Below are 6,764 nucleotides of genomic sequence, written 5' to 3'. Positions count from 1 at the left end.
AAATGGCAAAAAGATGACACGCTACATTTATTTGATTTGACTGAGAGCCACAGCGAAAGCCTCACGAATCTCAGCTCATTGAGCATATGCGTGTCTGTGTTCAGGAGGCCCAAACGAGTTTTTTTTTACTGGAAGAAATCCTGAGTAGTTTTCATTTCTCTTTTAATTTAATTTAGGGTCACACGTTTAAGATTGGTTCAAGTTGTGCATGAATCCAAAAGACTTAAAGCAACTGTTTTTGGTTAGGATGAGTTTGTCATCGTTGCTTAACTTTTACTTCCCTACAGATTTTTTCACATGAGCTTCTCGCATATCTCCCATTTTCATCAGTGTAAAATGGAACATAAGGAGGCAAATGTTAAAATAATAATCGTAGAAAACCCAAACTTTTCCAGTTACTTATTGCAATTCAAGTTGTTCAAGTCCAATCAATAGCTTAAAATGGTACAAAGGTATGGTTAAAAAAAAAAAAGTTAAGGTTACTCAAAACTGAAAGATAATGTACATTTCAGAATTATACAAAAAGGCCTTTTTCAGGGAACACAATTTAAAGCTGGAGGTTAATCAAGCCTTGACAGCTGGTGCTACCAATTCTTACAGGTGTTCCAACTTCTCTGGATTACTTATAACCCCCTCTGTCTGCATGAAAGCAGTGTTGGAAAACACTGCGGTAACATACCCCCGTGAGCATCAGTTGCACCACATTGTACTGCAGAAAGTAGTGTGTTGCTACAAAAATGGTAAGAAAAGGGCAAATAACAATGGAGGAGAGACAGACCATCGTAACACTTAAAAATGTCGATCTTTCCTACAGAGAAATTTGAAGGAAAGTCGAGGTGTCTGTGAGTACAGCTTCCTTCACCGTTAAAAGGCACTCAGAAAATGGGGTAAACTGTCACAGGAGGAGGTCTAGCAGACCCAAAGCCACGACTGAATCAGAGGACAAGTTTCTGAGAGTTAACAGCTTGCATGATAGGTGACTCACAGGACAACAGCTTAAAGCACAGCTTAATAGTGTTCGTGGTAATCAGGTCTCAGTTTCAACTGTGAAGAGAAGACTTCGAGCTGCATGTTTGACAGGACGAGTTGCAGCAAGAAAGCCACTGCTAAGATGTCAGAATAAGACAAATGAAACACTGCCACTGGACTGCTGAAGACTGGAAGAGGTATTATGAACTGAGGAATCTAAATTTGAAATTGTTACGCAGGATCTTTGCACGCTGTTGAGTAGGTGAAAGGATGGCTCCACAGTGTGTGGCATCCACTGTCAAACATGGACGAGGATGTATGATGGATCCAGGGTCGGTGACTTGAATAGACTGAGAGGCACTCTGAACCAAACTACTACTAGAGGGCTACCACAGCATCCTGCAACGCCATCCAATTCCATCTGATATGCACCTAATTGATCAGGGGTTCATCCTACTGCAGGATAATGACCCAGAACATACGTCTAAGCTTTGCCAGAACTACCTCAGGAAAAAAGAACAAGATGGTAAGCTTGAAAACATGGAGTGGCCAGAACAGTCTCCAGACTTAAACCCCATCGTTCATCATTGGGATGAACTGGACAGAAGAGTGAAAGCAAAGCGACCTACAAGTGCCACACATTCAGATCATCTACCTCCATCTCACCCTACACCTACCATCCCCTTCTATCACACTAACCCTCTCCATGTCCTCCTTCACTACATCCATGGACCTTCTCTGTAGTCGTCTTCTTCCCCTATCCCTGCTCTTCATTGCCCTGCATGTCCAAACCATCTTAGCTCAACCTGAGCTGGCCCTCTGAAATACTCATTTGGTATTTTGAGCAAAAAGCCTCTATGCATAATTATGATGCACCATCATTTTTAAAGTAGTGTGTGTTTTCTGCCGACTCATTCAACAAGTACAAAACATTTGGAGTCATTTAGAGTTGTGTTACTTGGCACGTGGTGAACAGGTTTAATATTCACTCTACTTTTTAAACTCATTTTTTCTCATCTGTTTTTCTCATCTCCTGACTCTACTGCTCAAGGTCTCTTCCTATTAAAGAGGAGAGTTTGTTTACAGGGGACTGTCATATAGTTGATGTTCTCACTCTTATATTAAAAGCTCTTTATAACAAATTCATTAAAACGCCTTGAGATGACTGTTATTTTAATCTGGTGCTATATAAATAAAATTTCAATTAAATTCAATTAAATTGAAGTTATGTTCTCAACTGATTTCAGCCACCAGGTGCTATCTTGTCTCTAGCTTGTTTGGTGTTGGGCATGTAGAGCAGGTAAAATCAAAAATTAGCTGAAAGATGAAAATAAGGAAACTGGGATATTGTACCACCATGTGATCCATTGTTGATCTACAAATGTTGCCGGTACAGTAGTAATAATATATTTGCAACATAAAATTCATTAAAATTGCTGGTAAAAAATTGTGGTATGTCTCAGTCATACTATAGTGAAAACAAGACGACAACTTCCTTGTACCTAGGAAAAATCGGTGGTTGCTCAGTGATCGCACTGAGTGTTTTTCACAGTGACTCCAAGTGGTTGCAGTGACCAACTGGTTGCCCAGAGTTTGAGCGTGCAACACCCCCAACAATTGTGGCCAGACTGGGAATGGCTGCAATCACTCTCAGACAGATTGGTTAGGGTTTGGAAATAATTTGGGTCTACGTGATAAACACAGACAGATTGCCAACACAGTGTAATCAATCTGAGTCAGTATGGGCTGAGCAGCTTGTCTGTGATGTGTGTCTTTGCAATACGGGACTCAACAACTGGTGGTTTTCTGGTTATATTCCTGCATGAAAGCAACGTTGCAGATTGTCTATGAGTTTAAAGTTGAATCGATAGTTTCTATAGTAACTGTTTCACTATTTGTGAAGGAATCTCTGAATTTCAAATCTGTGAGCCTCAGGCTGGAGTCTGAATGTCAATAGTTAATGTTAATTTTTGTATGCTAAACAGCAAAAGATTTGTGATTTTAGCTGGTTTATCTCAGTTAATGGCTGTATTATCGCAAACAGACTGCATATAAATGCCAACTTGACTCCATTCTGTTGCAAATTCAGTTTTATTGCAATTGTAACTCTGTTTTGATGCCCAAGTTGCTTTGAAGACAGCAGCTGATGGTGATTGACTACAGACCTGGTACCTGTCACTAAAGCAACCTTGTCATAGGCAACATTGCTCACAGTTGCAGTAATTTGGTTGCGCTGGCGTGTCCAACCACTGGCTTCCCTCAATGGCATAGGCCTGGAGACCAGTTGGTGGCAGTCTGGCAACCACAGGAAAAATTGGCATTCCCCGATTGAATGGTTGCTGTCCCAAGGTAAAGCTGGCTGACGTGAGGCATACGGTTCTGTACCGAAAACCGCTGTGTGATTGCTTTGGAAGACACAGACTGGTCTACCAACACTTACCAATGGTTCTATAAGCAGAGAAACTGTAAGAGAAAAAAGATGTGACACAAAATTGACACAAAGGTCAAAATTGTGCCTCAGTGCTTCAGCCAACACATGTCAACACATTACATTAGGCGAGCGTCCTCTGTGTCAAGTTTATGTCATGCTTTTCAACCTCATCTGTATATTATCTGTGAATCAGACTTCTCAAACCAACTGTATACTTGTGTCCCCCCTCTTATTTACATTTAAATCAGGCTAGGTTTAATAGTTTTTGGATCATTTCAGTCATTTTAATGTCGGTCTTATTTACTGAGGAAAATTGCTCCAACAAAATCAAACAGGCTGTCTTTTTTCAGTGATTTTCCCAGCTCTCAGTAATCATATTGTTACTTCAGATAGAAATGATGAAGAAAAACTGTAAAAACAGTTACACTAAACCTGAAGTCTTTGAAGGTATAAAAAAACATGAAATAAACATTCTATATTTGGTGCACCATGCAGGAAAAGGTGAGCCGGCTGGTTATTGGATAGAGCCCAGGCCTTGGTCCTGTCCTGGGGCTACATGCTGGTAGGGAACAGGGAAGACCATGGAAGTCAGATGGGGGTCAGTTTCCCAGCCATCCAGGGAGGCCGGGACCTGAGACCTCCTCTGAGGGCGCCCATCTGATGCCTAATCCCCAGGAAATACAGGCAGGTTTCAACCCCCTTCCAACCCCTCCCATCTCTTTTCCTCCATCTCACCATCCATCCCTCCATCCAACCCCGCTTCAGCTCGCAGGCAGAAAAGCCCCATAAATTCAAAGCATCTGTACGGGCAAGGGCCAATCCGATGGTCGCCTTTCCCAGAGCCCGCGCAGATGAAATTTTATTCTTTGCACGAAAAAATTACAGGGGGAGGGGGGGGGGGGGGAAGGAAAAACAGAAAATAAAGTAAAGCAAACAGTGAGGAAAGATCAAGGAGTAGAAAGATGAGGGGTAAGAGGCTGGTCATCAGAGATCTGCCCCACTTTTCATTGTATTCATAAGACGAGAGCAATATTATGTTCTTTATAGCCATGAGTCCTGACTGGAGCCTAATAACAGCAACAGTCTGGTTCCAACTGCTACTGGTTTTGGACATCGAAGTGTACGTGTTGGCACCGAGATGAGTTGAACACAAGAAAGAGTCATTAATAGAGGGTCAAAGAAAAGGCTAACAAGTGTGTTAAAGGTGTTATCACTTTGATTATTTCATAAAACTGAAATCAAAGAGGAAGAAAATGTTATATTTCTATTCTTTTAATAAAAACAGTTTCCATTAATTGGCCACTTTCGGACTCTGCAAATTGCAGGATGTTCTAAAAAGCTAACATATGTAGCTTACAACACAAACACCCCTACATACAGATCATTCAGTGGCATAAAAAACATAAAACCTCCAAATAAAGAACTTCATCAGCAGCATTTATTGGTAAACTACTCTGGCTTCTTTCTGATGTCATTGTCACTATCTTCTACAGTTTTTTACATTTCAGCTGCAACCTCCTGCTCCCCCCCCCCCCCCCCCCCAAATGAAACAAAACTGTACATTAACATAAACTTAAAGAAAAATTATTATGACTATTTTTAAAAAGCATGTTCAGTTTGGTCACTTTTCCAGTGTAAATACACAGCTTACGTTTTCATGGTGCCTCTCAGAGCTCCAAGGACATTTTGAAAAAACCTGTGTACCAGACTGCTTCTCATGTTTGAATAAGTTAATAAAAACCTCCTAAACCCTCTGCGGTGCAACTGGTTTTTAAGTCGAGCAGGAAATAAAGCCTCTGTGAAGTATATTTGTGAGCATGGTTGGTGTTTTGTGCTTCTCTGAGACGGTTTAACAGTAGCCTTTGGTTGTTTTTTGGTCAAGCTGGGGTTTCATGTGGTCGAGGACAAAAGCACGGCGAGAAATTTGATAATTTCCAAGAACTCAAGAGATGGATTTACACATGAGCAAAAAAATATTGCATCTGACCTCATGTGACCCAAGTGGGTTATTTTGGGAAAACCATGGAATCTGGGCTTAAAGCAGACCTAACAAAAGACTCACTTTGAATCACTTCCTGTATACTGTAAATTTTAAACTCTTTGGAAGAGCGGATGGTCCCAGTTTGACCACATAAAGACAACAGGAATTGTGTCCAAAAATGACAAACTTTAGTGTCTAAAGAGCTCTATTTTCACATGCTTTCTTCTACTCCCTGGCATCATAGCAACAGGGGTGAATTTCATCTAAGATAAAACTAAACTTTGGTTTCTAACAGTTACGGTAGTTTTAAAATAAAAAGTTGTTTTAATACAATAAGGTTGTAGACCATGTAAAACATTAGCTGAATCGTCCAGCAAGAATTTGTGTCCAATCATGTGAAAAACCCCATGTACACACCATGACTGATTAGTTTGCAGAACCACTTTCAGCAGCAATAACTTGACATAATCGTTTTCTGTATGACTTTATGAGCCTGTCACATCATTGTGAAGGAATCTTGGCTAAATTTTCTTTCTTTTTAATGTTGCTTCAGTTCATTCAGTTCTCTTAAGCTCCTTCGATCTGAACCTTGATTGGGACATCGGAGCGCTATGATTTTTTTCCTTTGCAGTCTTTTTGTTGTAGATTTGCTGCTGTGCTTGGGATCGTCGTTTTTTTTGCATGACCAAGTTTTGGTCAAGCTTTAGCTGTTTGTCAAACGACCTCACATTTGACTCTAGAATACTTTGGTATACAGACGGCTCAGTGAGAGCTAGGTGCCCAAATAATCACCTGTCCATTGCTTTGCTTGACAGCTGGTATAAGGTGTTTGTGCTGATAGGCTTTGCTTGGCTTTGACAAAAGGTGGGGCACTGTGCTTTATGGCCAAACATCTCCACTTTGGTCATGTTGTCCAAAGGACATTGCTTCAGAGGTCTTGTGGTTTGTTCAGATGTTTGTTTGTTTCTTGCATTTTCTCTGAGTGCTGGACAGTTTGACCTTAGAGTCAGAATTTGCTGGGAAGACTGTAGAATTGTATTAACACACAGCATAACCTCCTTTATGGAGGTGCTCACACTTGTTTGATGATCTGATTTGATTAGCAGCTGTAAAGATGTTTTCACAGGACTGCACAGAGTCCTTTTTTTTTTTTTTAACTGAATATTTAGCAGTATTTGAGTTAAGCATTTGTTTGCTAAACATCCAAAATGTGAAAGTAATTGCAGTTTTGGGGGGTTATAACATGTGACTGCTTTTCCTTCTGCATTTTGAAAAAACCCCACTCACTTTACAAAATGTTGATATTGGCTGAAATGCAAAACAAGTATCATTGCCAACCTCTTTAAAGGCCAATTTTGCTTGTTTCACATGATAGTTTTCTAA

This window comes from Aulonocara sp. 'chitande type north' Nkhata Bay, linkage group LG10 (assembly GCF_057382095.1).
Source record: "Aulonocara sp. 'chitande type north' Nkhata Bay isolate Kocher_YH1m ecotype deep benthic linkage group LG10, A_spYH_male_GT1.1, whole genome shotgun sequence".
Lineage (NCBI taxonomy): Eukaryota > Metazoa > Chordata > Actinopteri > Cichliformes > Cichlidae > Aulonocara > Aulonocara sp. 'chitande type north' Nkhata Bay.
The sequence above is the reverse complement of the archived record's forward strand: the minus strand, read 5'-3'. Positions refer to the sequence as shown.